At 45.2% G+C, this 19160-nt stretch overlaps 1 long non-coding RNA gene across 1 annotated transcript in view; it reads left to right on the forward strand.

Annotated features, from left to right (window-relative positions):
• The window catches only part of LOC135977237 (uncharacterized), a 30452-nt gene extending 13187 nt beyond the window's left edge, over nucleotides 1-17265 (forward strand). Inside the window, exons 2-3 of the long non-coding RNA XR_010594620.1 lie at nucleotides 13503-13582; nucleotides 15251-17265. This is a non-coding gene — a long non-coding RNA (uncharacterized LOC135977237). The remainder of the gene's footprint in view (nucleotides 1-13502; nucleotides 13583-15250) is intronic.
• The last annotated feature ends 1895 nt before the right edge of the window (nucleotides 17266-19160 follow it).

Raw genomic sequence — 19160 nt, forward strand, 5'->3', positions numbered from 1 at the left:
GGTATTCCTAAGCCATGTTTGTATGAAATGCACATTAAGAGTTACGGACACATTGTCAGCTGAAATTACCAGACAAGTCTGGGAAGTTGCCAAACCTGTTTCTCAAAGCGAAAGGACAAGCTGACACCTCCAGCCAAGTGTCACACTGGCAATTGCCAGTCAAGTGGCTGTTTGGCAAGGGGGGGGGGGGGCAGGAACAGATCGATCCACATTTTAGCAAACAACATGGAACCTCTGTCACCAGGAGACTCCATGTCTCTGTCCTCACAGTGGGAGGGCGCTTTACCTAGAGATAACCCTCAGGGAAATGCATTTCAAGGGGGACTGGACTGGACTCTAAACGTCAGGGGAAAAAATGCCGCGAGAATTTCCCTTTCTCTCTTGCCTAAGAAAACAAAGGAACCAGCCTTTGGACACTGGGAGGGGTTCTGACCTGAGGAGTTGGTCAGCCCTGTTGCTGGGAACAGGTGGTAAGGGTTAGCTACAAGAAAGCGTTTTCTCTTTATTTTTCTTGTAACCATTTCTGACTTGAATACCTTGCACTTGTATCTCTCTCTTTGTAGTTAATTAAACTTGTTTGATTTTTTTTAATCAAAACAAGTCCAGTGTTGTGTTCAAACTAAATTATTTGGTAACTCCAGTTAAAGTACCAAGCTATTGGCCCCTTACAGGGGCAAAGGGCCTTTAATATCTGAACTGTCCAGGAGAGGGCCGGACGGTGCAGAACACATGTTTTGGGGGGAAATCTGGGACAGAGTGTGTTGGGGTCACCCTGCAAGTGATATGACCTGCATGCTGCTTGTGAGCACCCCAGGAAGGCAGCTACAACAACAAAACATTGTGAGGCACCCTAGGGTGCAGGGCAGGCGGTAACACAACCCTGCACTGGTCTGGATTGCACCCTGGAATGGGACAGAATGGAAATCCCCGAAATAGTTACCTGTGGCCCAGCCATAAATAAACACTCTAAAACTCTCCAGCTCCCTCCCAGCTGGAGAGACTTCTCCTCAGTTATGCACACGCTTAATCGATCAATGAATAATTAATGTTATTAAAATAATGTGGCATTCATCAAGAATTCTAAATGGACAGAATAATTTACCACTCACACCCTGTCCTATGTCTCTTTATTGCGAGGTAATTGGAAGATGGCTATTAAGGGCCAGAGGAGATGGAAGTATTCTGACAGCCAGAGTGTGGGAGCCCAGACCCGCACTGGCTGCCAAACTGCAGTGTGGGGATTCTGTATGACGGTGCACAGTTCTGGTCCTGGGACAACCCATTGCCCCTGTGACATGTTAGTGCAGCTCCAAGGCTGTGCTGCTAACTGGCGGGGGGCTGTAACAGCCACGAGACGTGGTCCAGGATCAGTGCAGCAGATTGGCCTCACAACCACATCTCCTCCACCCCGTTTCCCTCCCCCCCCTGCTCCATTTGCCTGCTCTGCCTGCAACAGGTGGTCTGATGCTGCATACGAGCTCCCGTGGCTGCTGGGGGAACATTCTGACATTGGGTGGGGGAGAGAGGATGGCTCATCCCTGAGCTGCATAACTGGCTTTATGGGCAGACACTGCTGCAGTGCGAAATGTGGTCCTACCCTGGAGGATGTGGCCCATTCTCTTCAGTTAATATGCAGGGTGGGCCCTGGCACCATAAGCAAAAGCACTCACTAACCCATTTCACTCTCCGGAATGGAACATTGTCTTGTGATGAAGCACGGGCTTGGCAGTCAGACCAATGGTCCATCTAGCCCAGTAGGTTGTCTTCTGACAGTGGCCACTGCCGGATGCTTTAGAGGGAAGGAACATCTGTCATCCTGTCCCACCATCTGGCAGTCAGAGGCTTAGGACACCCGGAGCATGGGTTTGCATCCCTGATCATCTTGGCTAATAGCCACTGATGAACCTTTCTTTTTTTAACCCAGTTATGTTTTTGACCTTCACAACATCCCCTGGCAATGAGTTCCACTGGTTGACTGTGCATTGTGTGAAGTTCTTCCTTTTGTTTCTTTTAAACCTGCTGCCTATTACTATCATTGAGTGACCCCCTGGTTTCTGTGTTATGTGAAGAGGTAAATAACACTTCATTCACGTTCTGCACACCAGTCATGATTGTATAGACCTCTAGCATATCCCCCTTAATTGTCTCTTTTTTAAGATGAACAGTCCCAGTCTCTTTAATCTCTCCTCCTATGGAAGCTTAAATTCCTGGTTCTGCCACTGACCTGCCGTTTCACTTAATCTCTCTGAGCCCCACTTCGCCCATCTGTAAAATGAGGATAATAACCTTTCCTTTGTCTGTCTTGTCCAGGCAAGTTCTTCAGGCAGACACCCTTTACTTCCATGCTTTTGTACACTTCCTTCCCAATGCAATGGGGCCCTGATCTACTAATGGCAGATACTAGGGGCTTGATTACACAGGGATACTCTGAAAAAAATTATTCCGAATCAACTAAACGTGTGAATTTAAGTGGGTTGGTTAAATTGCATTAAGCTCCTGGGTGGATGTTCCTATTCAGAATTAATGTGGCCAAACTTTGTTCAGTTTAGCTTAATTCACTTTCAAACTGAATTAGGGTAAACTGAATTAAGGCCACCTGACTTCTGAGGAAGAGCGTCCACACAGGGATTTAATAGGGTGCTACAAATCTACTTTAAATTCACAAATGTAAGGCTTGTCTCCACTTGAAATGGGACCAGAATTCAGCTTCCTCTTGTTCCTATGTTCATCCCTTTATTTCTGCAGAAGAGGCTTCTTCAAATGACTTCATCAAGGGCCAAGCTCATTCCTGGAGACTTTCAAAGCACCTTGCCAAGCTACAACTTCTTCCCCTGTTTCTAGAAGTAGCCTCATTGATGCCTAGTTAATAGTAGCTATTGCTTGCTACTCAATAGTTGATCAAAAGCGTTTCCTTCTAATTACACACTCTGCTCCCGTACACATTATAGATTTCATAAGCTGGTCCCTGAAAGCAGAAGCTGACCCTTGAAATGTATCTCATCAGCATTTCATTGCTTTGTACAGCTCAAATGACCTGCCATAGCCATTTGAAGGCATCAAACAAAGTTGTTGTTTTTTTGTTGATAAGAAAAATTAAAAGCATGTCCGATCCTGAATCGTTAAGGGGGATGTTCACCACAGCAAGGCCTTTCATGGTCGCAGTGCAGCCATGCCCTTAAGCACGTGCTTAGCTTTGAGCAGGTGAGCAGTCCCATTGACAACCACTGGGTGGAAAGCTGTGCCCTACACTCCAAAACAATGCATAGGAAGGGTTAAAATGTGCAAATATGTCTTTGCACATAAGAGCCAAGCAAACAAAACAACACAACCACGCACCAAACCAAAACCAGCCCCCTCTTCTTTTACTTGCCAAACTCTAGTCTCAGGATGTGGCATTTCCTTGGCAACAGCATGTGAGATCACAAACACCTGAAAGAGGGAAATTCTCCAAGCTCTCTTTGAGTAGAAGGAAGAGGCAGAGGGATGTAGTCTATCGGAAGAAAGAATTTAGCAGCGTTGGTGGGAATTAATGTGGCAGGTGTGCCAGGGAGACTGTCTGGTCTAAGCAATTGTGCAGACCCTGCAGACCCTCATTCTGCTTGTGGACACTGACTTTTACCAGCCTCCAGAAAACCAGAGCCAGGTTCTGCCCTGACTGAGGTCCTGTGCAATCCCATTGAATTCGGTCATGGGTAAAGCAAGGCTAAATGTGAGCTTCCAGTGCCCAGATTAAATGGTATCACTATTACCAAGATCACACGTGGTCCAAGGACCCCTGCAATCCTTAGCTCACTCTCTTGAGCCTGGGGTGACTGTATTTCAGCTTGATCTAGACTTTCTTTGCTTTGGGGTAGGGAGGAGTTAAAGTCAAAGTCTTATTATATGGACATATGCTTTGTGCTTCGATTCTTTTTTCTTTAATAAGCGATGAAAACCCTAGCAGGGAAGTGCGTTCGTCTCAATGTTTATGGAAGCAGCACTGCAGAGGCGCATGCAAATTGGGAAATACATATTCAGGTAATTTTGCAAACATGTATTATTTATTGTACTGTAACAGAGGAAGGAGCTGCCATAGCCAGCCATGGCAATACGTGTTTGCACGATTTTCCAAATGTGTATAATTTATGCAGGAGGCTATTTGGAGACTTAAAATCTAAATCATATAATATATATATATATAATATAAATGGAGATATCCCATCTCCTAGAACTGGAAGGGACCTTGAAAGGTCATCGAGTCCAGCCCCCTGCCTTCACTAGCAGGACCAAGTACTGATTTTGCCCCAGATCCCCAAGTGGCCCCCTCAAGGATTGAACTCACAACCCTGGGTTTAGCAGGCCAATGCTCAAACCACTGAGCTATCCCTCCCCCCTACATATAAATATGTATCAGGGCAGTTTGTAAAGTGTGTGTGGCAGGAAGAGGGTTACTCGGTGCGGGACCTCTTTGAACTGGGAAATGTAACATTTTGGGCGGATAAACTTCATTTGCTGCCTTGGGGCCACTGCATAGTAATGGGCTACACTTGCTTCTGTGAAGTGATCTAGTAATTAGAGCAGAGGACTGATAGTCAGGACTCCCAGAGTTCTAGTCCTGCATCTGCCACTCCGTGTTACTGATAAGTCACTTAACCACTCTGTGCACCCATCTATGAAATGGGTATAATACCTACCTGGATTATCTAACAGAACTTTCAATATTTCTAAAAATGATGATGGGATCCTTGATTTAAAAGGTCTTGCATATCGCCTTGCGCTTCCTTATTGCATATACTGCTGTGAGACATTCTTCCTCAGTCCAAGTCTTATCTGCAAGCCCACAGGAGTGTCTGCAGAAAACTAAGTAAGTTGGTCAGTCTTATTCCAAGATTTATGGTTATTTGGAGCTTGTGGGGATGGGAGAGAAGCTATTCAGAGGCCTATCACTTTGGCTGTGGCTGAAGATAGTCACTGATATGGTCAAAAGGAACATCAGCTGCTGTCAGCCCTGGGGGTAAGTAGTTTCAGGATAATCAAGGGAAAGTTCTCTGGCCTGTGTTATACAGGAGATCAGACTAGATGATCACAATGGTCTCTTCTGGCTTTGGAATCTATGAATGAGCAGATAAGTCCTAAAGACTGATGCTTGGTAGCTCTTTGGCTGTACTTATTTCCTTTAGGATCTGATCCTGAAAACACTTCCTCTGTCAGAACATCGAGCGCTTGGGCATCTGCATACAGGTCTCAACAGGTTCTTTGACCTTGTCTTGTGTTTTTGGACCCTTTAGCTTGCACTTGGGTCACGTTTTCAAGATTTTCTCCCCAACCAGAAATATTCCCCCCCCCCCCCCCCGCTTTTTTTAAAGCAAGTTCTGAGATTCTCTCCTAATCCCAAACCTTCAGCAGCTGAGCCTTTAAGAAAAACACTGAATATTGCAATAAAAATTATGAGTTGCCAACACCAGTAATTTCTTCACAGAAGCAGGAATTGAACCCAGGAGTTAGCTGTATCTTGGAAAGTGCTAGTGGGTAACATTGGTAGAGAATGAGGAGCGGCTATGGAGCTAAAAGGGCAAATATTTTCAGTTCACCTGTTTTTCTGTTGAAATCACGACAGGAAGGGTTAAATATTTAAGGGTTAACAAGCAGCTCAGAAAACGAGGCTATTATTAAGGAGCTCAGCTAGCCAGGAAAAAAACCCCACATTTCTAATCAACAATGCTAAACCGATAATGGGAGGAAGTGTATTGAGCTTAATGGTTTGAAACTCTCAGGCAAAGCTGGTGTTCAGCTGCTGCTCTTGGTAGCTAAGCTGTTGTTAGATGCATCAACGCAGGTTCCTCTCACCTTAATTCAGAGCTTAAAGGATGTATAATGCCAGCTTTACTGACCATGCAAAGAATGGAGGTGAGCAATCCCTGAGGGGATAAGAAAGTAAATGTGTTCTGGTTACCTGCACCAAGAAGCCAGCATGACCCATTTCCTTCTCAGCACCCGACTTGGAAAACAACCAGTGATACTCCACGACATCTTCTTCATTCTGCAGATGTGCTTGTCTCCACTCACTGAGCCAAGGGCACCATCCGGGCATGCCCTTGAGATGCTGCCGGCTCAAGCCTACAGAACAGCCAGATGGCCAAGTCGCAAAGAAGTGGAGACACTAGACATGAGCATAAGCTGCACTGCACCTGTTTAAACCATGTCCATCCCAGGCTATGCTGGCAGCTAAAACACCCATTGTAGACAAGGCCCTGGACTCCAGAAGAGAATTCTAAGCACACTTCCCATTGACTCTCTCTCTATTATTATTATTATTTATTATTATGATTTTTTTATGAAGGGCCCAGAGGCCTCAGCCAGCTTCAGGGCTCCGTGGTGCTAGGCACTCTACAATCTTATTGTAAGCGCCAGTCTCTGCCCTGGAGAGCTTACAGGCTAAACAGACAAGGGTGGGACAGGAAACAGAGGCACAGGACTTGCCCTTACCTAAGGCCACATAGTAGATCAGTGGCAGAGCCAGGAATTTCCTGAGTTGCAGCCCTGGGCCATATCCCAATCAAAACCATGCTCCCCTCCCACCCCCAGTCCCCTGCCCTCCTGCTTTTTGAATCCCAGTTAGAGATTCACATTACGAGGTCTCCAGAATACCAGTCCTGTTTCAGTCCTAATAATCTGGGCCTTTCAATCACTAGGTAGTGCCTTTATCTACCTGCACCCTATGATTGTATTGGAGTTGATTCTCCTCTGATGAACCTTGGTCACCTTTTCAAGACATTCCATCAGGAGGTAATTTATTTATGCTTAGAATTACCTGTAAGCATTGCATGCTAGAGGTCAAGGAAAAGGAGCACAGCTGTCTCACCTTGCAAGCTTTGAGCCACCTTCTGGAAGAGGAAGGTTCTTAGAGTTATTCGTATGCTAGCTTTGATCCACTGACTCTTGCAGGACTTTCAGCTACAGCATTATCCTCTGCCAGCTAGAATCATAACAGCATAGATTTTTTAAAAGGAAATCCACCCTACTAATTTACTCACTCGATTCTGGCTTTGTTTCAGGTCCAGTTTGCATCTTTGGAATGCCTCCAATCATTTCAGGGGAGAGGCCGGGGAATAAACATTCTTTCTTCTGCAGATTAGCAGCCAAACAGCCACAGTGGAAGTTTCATCTTGATTATCTGGCTTGTCTCAAGCTGGGCTTCTCTTCTGTAGGCTGTTCAAAATGCAGATCACTTCCCCTCCCTTTCTTTCAAAGCCACAAAGTTAGGATGGTCTTGGAGTCTAAAACTTTCAAGGCACGTTTCCTGGTGGTTAGTGATTGGATGATGCCACTGTTTAGCCTTTAATTGGCTATCAAACCACTTCTCAGTTGGATTCCTGTTTGCTTCTGGTAACTCATATATTTTTGGAATACATATTGCTGCCTTTTCACACATGCAACTGATTCTTCTGGACACAACCACTTACACAGAGGCCCATTTTATTTTCCCTAAATCTTTCCGGGACCATCTCTTAGTTTTCCACAACAGATTGTCTCAAGACAACTTTTCTGACCCATATGCAAAGGAACACGGCCTCAGTGGCAGCTGGCCCAGCATGACTTGATTATTATTATTTGCATTGTGGTAGCTTTTAGGAGGCCTCATGAGGGGCCAGGACCCCATTGTGCTGGGCACTGTACAGAACAAACGAATGGTCCCCGTCCCACGGAGCTTGCAATCTAAGGCTATGTCCTCACACACCAAATGAGATGTTTTTTATCTCTGGGTAACGAATGCATGCTAGTTCTCCTGCTGTAAAAACAGTGGAGACCAGGCACTTTAGTTTTACCACCAGGGAAAGTAGGAGAGGTCATTACTGGGTGGGCAAATAGTGCTGACTTCACCTAGCTACCTTGCAGTAAACGCTCCATTTGTCTCCACTCAGGATTTTATCGTGTGTTCGTTTACCTCGCTGTAAATAAATGTGATGACACAGCCTAAGTATAGGACAAGAGGTAGATACAGAGAGGTGGCCGGGGGTGGGGAACACGAGGGACATGACAGGCTGTATTCTCAGCACACCAGCGGGCTAGCCATTGTCAGATATTGTGCTGGTATCATTACAAAGCAGGGCGTTCAAGACGAAGTTGCAGGAAGATGAGGTGGCTTTGTGGGTGTTTGTGACGTTCCTCCCAAGTGTGAGGGGAGCATGGGAGAAGGCATGAGGGGCTTGTCTGAAATTAGAACAAGCGGGTGATGAAGGCTGAGATTGTTGGCCAGTCGGAGACAAGAGAAATGGTGATTCATTGCAGTGAGGTGCAGGCAAACTATGAAAGTATCATGCTGCTGAAAGCTGGCATATCCAGGCTCTGATGGACCAAGGAAAGGAAGAGCATTCTAGCATTGAGGATGCAACATTGAAAATGCCCTAAAACCAGCCCCCTCACTGGCCTCAGTTGCAATAGTATCATCCCAGGGGAGAGAGTGTCTTTCTGAGCTGTCGGAGATCTCAATTACTGGGGCAACGTCGGAGACTGATGTGATGGGTTAATATAAAAGCAAGTCGCTCCCTCCCCGAGCAATTAACTATGATTAAAAAGTATAACTGCTGCCCTGTTAGAAGCAATCAATTGTGTTTTGGGGCTTAACGTTTAACCCACTTTGGGTTCTGCTCCTACCTGTACTTAGGAAGAAAACTACTTTCCCCAATACTTACAGTCGTCTCTGATTTAGACCCAGGGTGGGCTGGCTCTAGTGGCCAGCTGTGGAGCCGGAATTCTGGAAAATAACGAACTTCACTTTACAGGCTGGCGTGCGAGTCCAATCTGCAGCTGCGGTCACTGAAAGCCGAGCTGACAAGCACCGTGGGCCGGCTATGCAGCTGAAAGAAAGTCCTCTGGCCCAAGTCAGTTTCATTAATCTTGGGGCCATGACATGTCAGTGCTTTTATTGATTTCCCACCAGGCCATTCATCAGTAGTCTAGTCACATTACGAGCCAATATGGAGAAAGCACAGGGGAAAAGAATGGGGGAGGTGGTTTTTATCTCTAGGGCACAGGATGTTCATAATCAATGCAACCTCGAGAAGAAGCCAAATGGGTTTAGCTAATTGATGAAAAGAGCTTCAGAGCTGGAGCGGTTCCACTAAGTTTCGTTACAAAGGGGAAATGTTCTTGCTAAGGCAGAAGGATACGATAAGTCAGGTCTGTGCTGACTGGCCTAGGACCGCCTGGACCCCCTGGGCCAGGCCTCACAAACACTATAAGCCAGGCTTGCTCAGACTGCATGGACCAGGCTTACATCTATGCTGCTCCAACGTTTCCCGCTATGTTTTTATTGCTTTTTAAAATGCATTTTGTGCCGGTGAGGGGTGTTGAATTGCCTGTCCTAGACACTGGCTCCCTCTAATTACCCACCCCATGGAGCAGGTACAGCATGAATTTCCCCTGCCCTTCTGAGAGCCTCAACCCTGACCTGGAAGAATTTGCCTCTTCGAGGAAATGGGGAGCTGCGTCTCCATGGCGTGGACCCTGCAGAGCCTGCCAACACGGGGGTCAAATGCATTTCTCAGCAAGTTAATCACGTTCCTTGTCTCAGTCAATAACGAGTCATCACAACAAACCCTTCATGGGAAGGATGTTTTTCAAAGACAGCTGCTGGGGATTAAAATAGCTTGTAGGGAAATGTCATCGTTTCTCTAGAAAAGCCTCAGTGACTTTTAAAATTGCAAACTGTCCCTGGCCCTGCGAAGACTCACGTGAACGGTGTCTTGGGGATCAATGGCTGGGAATTTCAAAGGAGCCCAAGGATCCTAAAAATGCCAGGCTGGGATCCTCACTGGGGCCTGGATAAAGCATCAGATCTGGGTGGGCCTCATGCCCACGCGGAGTCCCAGTGGAGCTCGACACAGGCCCACAGAGCCGACTGCAGTGCCTCGGCCTCGCTGGGTAGTGCCACTGCTTGGAGTAAGTACTCATTGTAACCTCCGGGGTGTGAACTTCTCCCTCCTTCCCTGTGTGTGTGTGTGTGTGTGTGTGTATCAGTTGTGTTCCTGTAGCACCTCAGAGCCTGTCATGGACCAGGCCCCCGATGTGCTAGGCAGGCCCAGGCACTTGCTATGTGCTTCACCACATGTGTGACATGCTACGCAGCGCTCGGACGTATCCCGAGGCTGAGAGCTAATAGTTGGAAACCTCGGCTATGGCACAACACGTTTTGAATTCACTACCCAGAGGTCAGAGCAAGCACTGGCTGCTACGTCGCTCCTGGCCCTTCTCTCTGAGGCCCCCCCGGCACAGCGTAGTGTGTCAAGTACCAACTCGCCTGGACCCCCTGGGTATGTACTTGGCCCAGCTAAGCCACACCTCCGCCGCCCAGGTTACCACAGCTACACTACTGTTGATACTCACACTTGCTCTCATCAAGCTAGCACCAGTGTGTGAACACGAGCTGGGAATCAACCCCAGCATGTAGTGTAGACTTAGCCCTAGGGTTAGCGTCACTGATGGTGCATGCAGAGCTCTCCTGCCATGGCCTAACTGGTGGCCATCAGCCTCAATCTGCAGATGACCAGAGAAAGCCTGCCAGAGGCCAGTCATCCCTGTCAAAAGTGACCGATGTGGAGTGAATCAATGCATAGCTAGTTTCTTCCACTCTGTACAACCCCAAATTGCACCCCACCTTTGCTCTGGGAAAGACATGCTCTTGGAAGTCTACTTTCCAAACCAGGCATCCCTGAAGATGGTTGAGGGGATGACAGGTTTCAGAGTAGCAGCTGTGTTAGTCTGTATCCGCAAAAAGAACAGGAGTACTTGTGGCACCATGGAGACTAACAAATTTATTTGACAGAGGGTCCTGTGGCATCTGAAGAAGTGAGGTTCTTACCCACGAAAGCTTATGCTCCCAATACTTCTGTTAGTCTGAATCTGTAAAAAGCAACAGAGGGTCCTGTGGCACCTTTAAGACTAACATGGCTACCCCTCTGAAAATTTATTAGAGCATAAGCTTTTGTGGGCTACAGCCCACTTCTTCGGCTGCATAGAATGGAACACCCAGAAAGAAGATATTTATACATACAGAGAACATGAAAAGGTGGAAGTAGCCAGATCAACTGTAAGAGGCCAATCAATTGAGATGAGCCATCATCAACAGGAGAAAAAAAACGTTTGAAGTGATAATCGAGATGACCCATAGAAGGTGTGAGGAGAACTTAACATGGGGAAATAGATTCAATTAGTGTAATGATCCAACCACTCCCAGTCTCTGTTATGAGGCCATCCAAGAGGAAAAGGTTCTTGGAATGAGCCTGTTCTAGAGAGAGCAGCGAGGTGCCCCCCTAGCAATCTCCTTTTCACTTACTAATGCGGCATGACATTTATTAGCACCTCGCTGGAGTGGCAGTACACCCAGCGGCAACAGTCTCCACCAACCCAGTTTCAAAGCTTTGTATCCTTTCCTCCCCTGAACATAACCTGTGCAGGCTGGAGTCTTGAGTTGAAATGTCTGTCAGTCTTTGTGGCAATCACTTGGTATCTAGGCACCAAATGTCTCAGCTGCCCAAGTCCGGCTTTTGTACAATTACCCCATTGCAGGCAATCAGTGAACACTCTGGAGAGCTCTTGATTGCTCAGGGACCAGCCACAGCTATCTAGCATGGATATTTTTGTCTTTTTAATGCATTAGGCAATTCTCTGCTCAGTGACCCTCAAAGTGTCACTTTTGTAGGTGTTGTGTAGACTCCTGTGTTCCCATGTGAGACGGTAACACAAAAGCACAGTAAGAACGCTGGTGGGGTCAAAATTTACTAAAAGCTTTTTTCTTTTTTATACTTGACTGAGCTCTTTTTATGGGTTTACAGTAGCTGGATTCCTGGGATCTTTTGTTCTGTCTCTCCTTCCCCCTCCTCAGCAGATATGTCTACACATGAACTTGTAGGTGTGTTTCAACCCAAGTTAACTAACACACTTGTAAACAGGAAAAGATGTTTATAGCTAGTCATGCGCTTAACCCTAAGCTGAAGCCTAGAGTTAACCACTAGTGCTGTGCAAGAACCAGAATTTTCAGGTCAGGGAACATTATGCAATTTTGTGTTTTTCCTTCAAAATCTGACAAAAATCCAAGCATTTTGAAATTTTCCACAAAACAAAATTATTGAAAAAAATTTGATCTTGGCTCAGTCAAAAGGTTTTGTTTCAGTTTTTACTCTTTATTAAGTTTCCGTAGTATAAAATAAACCTTGAAATGAAAAACCAAAAGGTTCCATTACAAAAAGATCCAACTGGAACATTTTGAAATGATTGAAAAGCTTCCTGGTGGGGAGTTTTCTGAAGTGAAATTCAGTCAAAGCTGACATCCCATGGAAAATGTCTATGTTGACAAAACAGCATTTTCCAATAGAAAAATGTTCCAGCTGAAAAATGTTGGCCTTTTCTACTCACCACGGCTATCTTTCCGATCATACTGGGTGCTCTTAAAATATGCAAAATAGAAACTAATTAGATGATAAGAAAAAAAGGTTTCTTTTTTTATTCAAACCTAAACTTCAGGGTTCTCTAAAATTCTTCTGTGGTTAATTATTTCCACCAGTATTCACAGAATCATAGAAGATTAGGGTTGGAAGAGACCTCAGGACGTCATCTAGTCCAATGCCCTGCTCAAAGCAGGATCATCCCCAACTAAATCCTATGGAGACCAGCCACGATTCCTTCAGTAAACAAGCCAATAATGGGATTGCTTTAGATATAAATGAAAAGACCAGTGTGATTCTTTCCAAAGTGTGTCAAGGCAAAATCTGGAATGTGGCTTTAAACAGGAGATATTTCTATGACAAATGCATTGACTGCACTTTATAAACACCAGAACTCTAGCATGGTATTACTTTCTCTTCCATGCTCAGAAAAGCACTACAAAGAAGCCAGCTGAGGCAGCCATTATCAGCTCTGTTACATTGTCATGTAAAGGTTGCATTGACTTAGAAACAGGAGAAGCCAAGTGAAAGATGGCCTGGGACTCAAATAACAGAGCTCAGACTATGGGTAATTTTACCTGTCGCCTAGTGTCTTTAATGGCAGGATGTTTGGGTTTAAACACAATGCCCTTTGGTTGAAACATCCTCTTGTGTGGTTGGAGGAAGTCTAAAATGTGTCATTCCAATGAAAATGGCTTATCTTGTAGCTCTTTTCTCTCTCTGGAGCATTATGCTATAAATCCAAGGCTCACCCTAGGGCTTGGGCACTGGGCTCCCCTGCCAGGCAGTGCTGCCTAGTGGATAGAGCACTGGACTGGGACTCAGGAGACCTGGCCTTTGTTCCTGGCTCTACCTCTGATCTGCTATGTGATCCTGGGCAAGTCATATCGCTCCGTGCCTCAGTTTCCCCATCTGTAAAGTGGGCATACTTCCACTGACTTCCTTTGTAAAGTGTTTTGAGATCCGTTGATGAAAAGCCCTGTATAAGAGCGGAGTGTTATTTTATGAATTGCTTGAAGTGTGGCTGATAGAAGTCATGCATCACCCATTTTCTCACAAGATGTTTCTTCTTTTCTACAGAGAGAGAGAGAGTCTGGAAGAGCCACCCCTACCCTTCACAATTCAAGCACCAGCCTCAGTGGGCTAGGAGTAGAATTGGGGTAATTATTATTATTATTATTATTATTTTTTTGATGAATAGTTTATTCCCCTGAGAATGCAGTTGTGGGTCAATCGAAACTCTGCCTCCCCATGCTGCAGTCACCCCTTCACTTGCATTTCTTAGGGCAATAAGCCTCTTCTCCCTTTCTTTGAGACCAGGCTCTCCTTCCCTGGTGGTTTTTCCTGACTTCACTCCACTTAAGGTCAGCATGGTTCATTCAGAAATAGTTGGCACGTCTGATCCCCCCCCCCACCCCTGCGCCCATTTTAAATGAAGCAGTTTATCTCATTTCCAGACTCCGGAGAGCCTGCACAATGCATACTGCTCGGCTCGGCTCGAGCTGACCCAGGATGGAGGCTTTGTGTTTCAAGCTGCAGCAGAACTGTGGGCACGTTGCCTGGTGCTTTGCTGTTTGAATGGCATCCCAGCCCAAGCTCTGTACTGCCAGCCCAGAATGCTGTTGCAAAGAATGGGAGGAGGAGGAGAGGAGAACAGGGCTGTGAGTCAAAGTGCATTAAACCAGGCACTGTGAATTCTCACTGAAATACTGTATCAACAATAGCTCGAGAGCAAAGTCTTTTGGTATATAAAGATTCAGCATCATAACTAGAAAGTACCGTGGGAGCCAAAACAAAGAGAGAATAGCAAAATAGGCTCCCTTTTTAAAATTACGATACTAGAATTTGTTTGCCTATGAAGTTTATGGGGATTAATTGTGTTCCAGAGATCCGTATCTCAAATGGCTTTTTGCAGAAGTAGTTACAAAGAACAGGGGAAAGCTCCTTGTGTTTATTTTCTGCAGTTAATAAGAGGAAAACCCTTTGCCCATGGCAGGACTTCTCATAAACATCAGTTAATAAGCTGTCAGAACCTAACCCATTATGGAGCCCTCTTAAGAGTTTGCCAACATGGATTAATTTGCGGGGCCACCATACTTCATTCTGCCCAGTGACAACCTCAGGTTGAAGCAATTTTGCTGTCTTGTAACTCACAAAGTAATTATTATCCCAGGTTGCATCTGGGCAGGGACCCAGGTTTATACATCAACACAAATGCAGCTCTGTTTACAGGGAGAGGCCAGGAGAGCTCAGCAAAAACCCACTCCCTGAGCAAGGTCATCTTCAGTTGGTTGGTTTCCGAAGTTATGAGGGTCACAGCCCTAAGGAGATATTAGTCATTGAAGGCATTATATACCATTAAGGGAGGGGGAAATCAGAGCAACCAGAATAGTGATAAGGAATGCCGCAAATGTGAACCTAATACAAATAAATGATGATTTTTTTACATAATGAATAATTAGCATGCGGAACTCATTGCCACATGATAACATTGGGGCTAAAACCCAAGCAGGATTCACAAAGTAGTGATTTTTATGTAGGTGATGAGGACATCCAGGGTTACAATAGCAAGGATTCCTAATAAAGCAAGAGTTTTGGCACCAATCTAACGCCTCCTACTTTGGGGCATGAGCTAACCTCTAGCTAATGGGGGTCAGGAGGAAATGGGAGCACCTTCCTAATACAGGGTCTCTTGCACCTTCCCCTGCAGCATATGGTCCTGGCCACTGTTGGAGATAGGATACGGGGTTTATAGACTGATCTACTCTGGCAATTCCTGTGTTTCTTATGTAAATTACTCCATGTTGTTTCCTTTTTGTGCTTCACAGCCAGATAGTTGAATCCTCCATTTGAAGAAAGGTTAATAAACACACAGAGCCAAAGTGTTACTAAGGGATTCCAAAGGAGATTACTTTGAAAACAAGAAGATGGAAAGCACAGATAATGCACAGCTAATCTACCTGTTCACATATCTTATCTACCAATTATCTCACCACTTCTGGTAGATTTTGCCACGTATGCAAATCCTGCTGAAAAAAGCTCGTGAGGAGGCAGAGCTTTGGGATGAATTCTACAATTAAGAGTGAATTATTTCTAGCATGTGAAGATAAATCTGATTGCCTAAATATCCCCAGGACACTTCCCTTCTCTGCCAGCTGTAGCTCTCAAATTGCCAAGGCCCAGAGGTGAGACAATGACCCAAAATGGAAGACACACACACATTATTCATTCTTTCTTTAGCACTGAGCTGATTGTAAACTGGAATTTCCACCTGGCAGGAAATTCTGATATTTTTACATTTGTATTAATCCCAAATCGAGAGCAAATTCCAAAATCAACATTTCTTTGGAAAATGCAAAACATTTCATTTCAGATCAACTCTCTGCATCTGCTCGAGTTGCCGTGGTGCCTCATGGAAGTCGTAGTCATGGTTCCCTTGGGTCTTCATTCTCCCTTGTGGGCCTTGCTCTCTGGCCAGCCTACATCTCCCAAGCTGCACCAGGGTCTCTCCCTATCGCTCAGCGGCTGTGCAGCTCGGGGGGAAGCAGAGGTTGCTGTCAACCTGATCTAAAATTAAATGTTTTGTTTTGATTTTCCTGAAGGAAAATTCTGCCTAAATCCATCTTTTCCCACAGAAAATCCCAGTTTCTACAAACCCCATTTTCCAATGGGAAAATGTTGCATGCAGCATTTTTCAACCAGCCCTATTTACTTGTGAATGGCTTTTTCTATAACCTCAGCTTCTAGAGCCTTTCTTTCTGATGTAAACAAGTTTCAGCAGTAAAAGGGAGGGGATAGCAAATTTATGTGGCACTTGGGTAACGTAGGGACTAAAGAATGTAACATACTTCAAAACAAGGAACACTGAAGTGGGATGCCGTCTGCCTCTTGCCTTAACAATTAAGGATTTCCAGTCTGGTTCCTTAGATAGTTTGGATTCGGTGGTGCTTTTCATTCATCCAATGGCTCACTTGGTTTGCAAGCAGGTTGAGTTATGTGAAGTTTGCCTCGTTTATTATAATTACACGTTCTGAGCAGTTTCATAGCAAAGCAGTACTTGTCCTGACAAGCTGTCTAGTCTAGTCAGGTCCTTATAACAACCTCATCACCACAGTATCTGAGCACCTTCCAGTCATGCTTTAAGCCATGTGACTAACACCTGTCACTTGTGTTCATTCTCTATCACCATCCTCCTGTGTGTAAAGCGGAGTGGTTTGTTTTGGTAAGGGTTTCGTTTTGAAAAGGTCGGAGAGGCCAGGCTGGAAAGTACATTTGGCACTTGGAGCTGAAGGCGGAGAGATTTCTGATGGTCCCTTAGTTCCTGTTGATGGTCGTTCCAGTGCCTGGGATGGGACCCGGGGGAAAGTCAGACTCCTGCACAGACGAACTCGATCCTTAGGGTCGCATGTTCCATTGTGTGTGAGGAGCAGAGCTGTCGACCAGAGGCTTCGTCCCAGAGCTTCAGGCTGCATCACCCCCACTTTTCAAAACCTCCGGATATCAGCAGTTCCTGTGTGTGTAATATAAACCTCTCCACAAACTGGGACCAAATCATGATTTGATTATATTGGAGAGAAAAATAATCTAAGTCTTTACTGCCCTCATCAAAGCATCAACACCACCGTGGATAATGTTGTAATTTATGTATATTTCCCTTTCTTTTCTTCTTTTTTTAATAATAATTTGATTGAAATGTTGGGGACATCAAATAAAGTGCTACTTTATGACTCACGGTGAGGCGTTTGCCCTTGTATCTCACAGCATATTATTACTGTTAGCGTTGATAGAACATACGCTATTGTACTGACAAAGCAAGTCTATTTAAGAAGCAGCATTACAATAAAGTGACAGCACCTTAATTTGATGACCCTCTTTTTCTTCCTGCCACTAGCAAGAATTCTTTCAGTGCTTATTCACCTGCCGTTTTTCTGTTGTTATATTTATAAAAAGCACAGTAAATAGGAACCACCTGAAGTTTCTACTCAAGAGTAGTAGTTTGGCTGTTCATCCATTTAGGTAACTATGTTGATCTAAATGACAACCGCACTAGGAATATTTATCCCTTAGTGCGTATGACAAACTTTTGGAATCTGCTGGTGAAGAAATGGAGCATCTGGGAGTGGGCGGTGAATTGTGAACTGAAGGGTTTTCAAGTGGAACACGATCAGTAAGGACCTGGTACCACTTCCAGTGTTTAGGTTCTTGCTCAGATCTTAATATTTTCCCATTCAGATCATATGGAGCAGGCAAGGAGGTAGGTCCCAGACTTATGGCAATATGGGATATTCAAATCCAAGACTAAAGATGTTGCTGTATCCTTGAAAATTAACAAGCTGTGTCTTTCTTCAGTGAATCTATTAGCGTGTTCTTGTGCCCTTCAGACAGCCACAAGCTCATGAATATGGTTATAATTTACATTACAGCACTTACATAGCAGGTAATTGCTGCTAAATTATATGGTAACTAGTGGCCACTTAATTATCCGCTACACACCGCATCGCAGCAAGGTTACATCAAGCCTTTAACTCTGAGTGCAGGTGACATGGGAGTTTCTTTTGAACCCACCGTGAACATAATTACCAAGCCCCCCACTTGCAGCAAGTTGTTATCACCATGTAGTGCACTGCTAAGTGTCCAGAGGGTTTGGTAAAAGGATTGAACTCTCATGGTAATGTGGGAGATAGCTGTGTCTTGTGCACTGTGCACTGCTAGAGAAACAGCTGATGTGATTCTCTTTAACCCGACTCCCTGGCCCTATGCTAAGAGAGGAACGTTCTGCACTGCTCGGCTGCAGGTAGCATGACAGATGGGAAGCAAAGACGGTTCAGCAGAACTGAGCTCCTGGCCTCAATTCATTGCATGAGGCAGAAGAGGGAGACCACAGTGCGTGTGGGATTCTGACTGGTGTGGCTAGGATAGAACACCAGATCTGTTCAGCTCCGTGTGTCTGTCTCACCTGCTACTGGCTGGAAACCCTGTGATGTCTCCCCCTCCCCATTTAGCCTGCAGATTGTTTTTCCTCTTAGCAAAACCAGAGATTCAATTGCTGTATTTAAAAAAAAAAAAAACAACCTACAAATTTGTCCCAGGTGAATTTTTGTCATTTTCATCAGCGGAAATGGAAACACTGCCCCCGATAGGGAACCAGGGCACAGGGAGACTGCCTTGGCCAAAGCCAAAGCATAGGGCATCTGTGACTGAGCTAGGAATTGAATGTAGATCTCCTGAATGCCAGACTAGTGCCTTCATTCCCAGAGCAGCCCTCCTTTCCTTGGAGGGAGTGAACAGAGGAAGGAACAGAACACCTGGGGGGTTAGTCCAGAAAGACTTGTTAGTTCTCATCTGTAGAAGGGGGATAATCAACCCTTCCTCTGCCTTGTCTATTCATGCCATAAACTCCTCCTGGCAGGGACGGTCTCTCACTACGTGAGTGTACAGAGCTTAGTATAATGAAGCTTCTGTCCTGACTGGAATGTCTTGGGCAGACCCCCCAGCTGTCTAAGTTGCCTTTAGTGGGGCGATAGTGTACATCAGCTGAGGGTCTTTCTCTCTCTAGGTGCTGCTACAATGCAAATAATATAACTACGTTTACAATTCTATAGTATTTTAAAGGTTTTTAGTGAAGTTATTTCATAAAAGGTATATTTGAGTCTTTCCATCCAATCAACAGATCTAAAGTTGTCTGTCTGAGATAAATTCTGAGCTAAAGAGGTTCAGAATGTCTGGCACAATCATGTG

This window comes from Chrysemys picta, chromosome 23 (genome assembly GCF_011386835.1).
Source record: "Chrysemys picta bellii isolate R12L10 chromosome 23, ASM1138683v2, whole genome shotgun sequence".
NCBI classification, from domain to species: domain Eukaryota; kingdom Metazoa; phylum Chordata; order Testudines; family Emydidae; genus Chrysemys; species Chrysemys picta.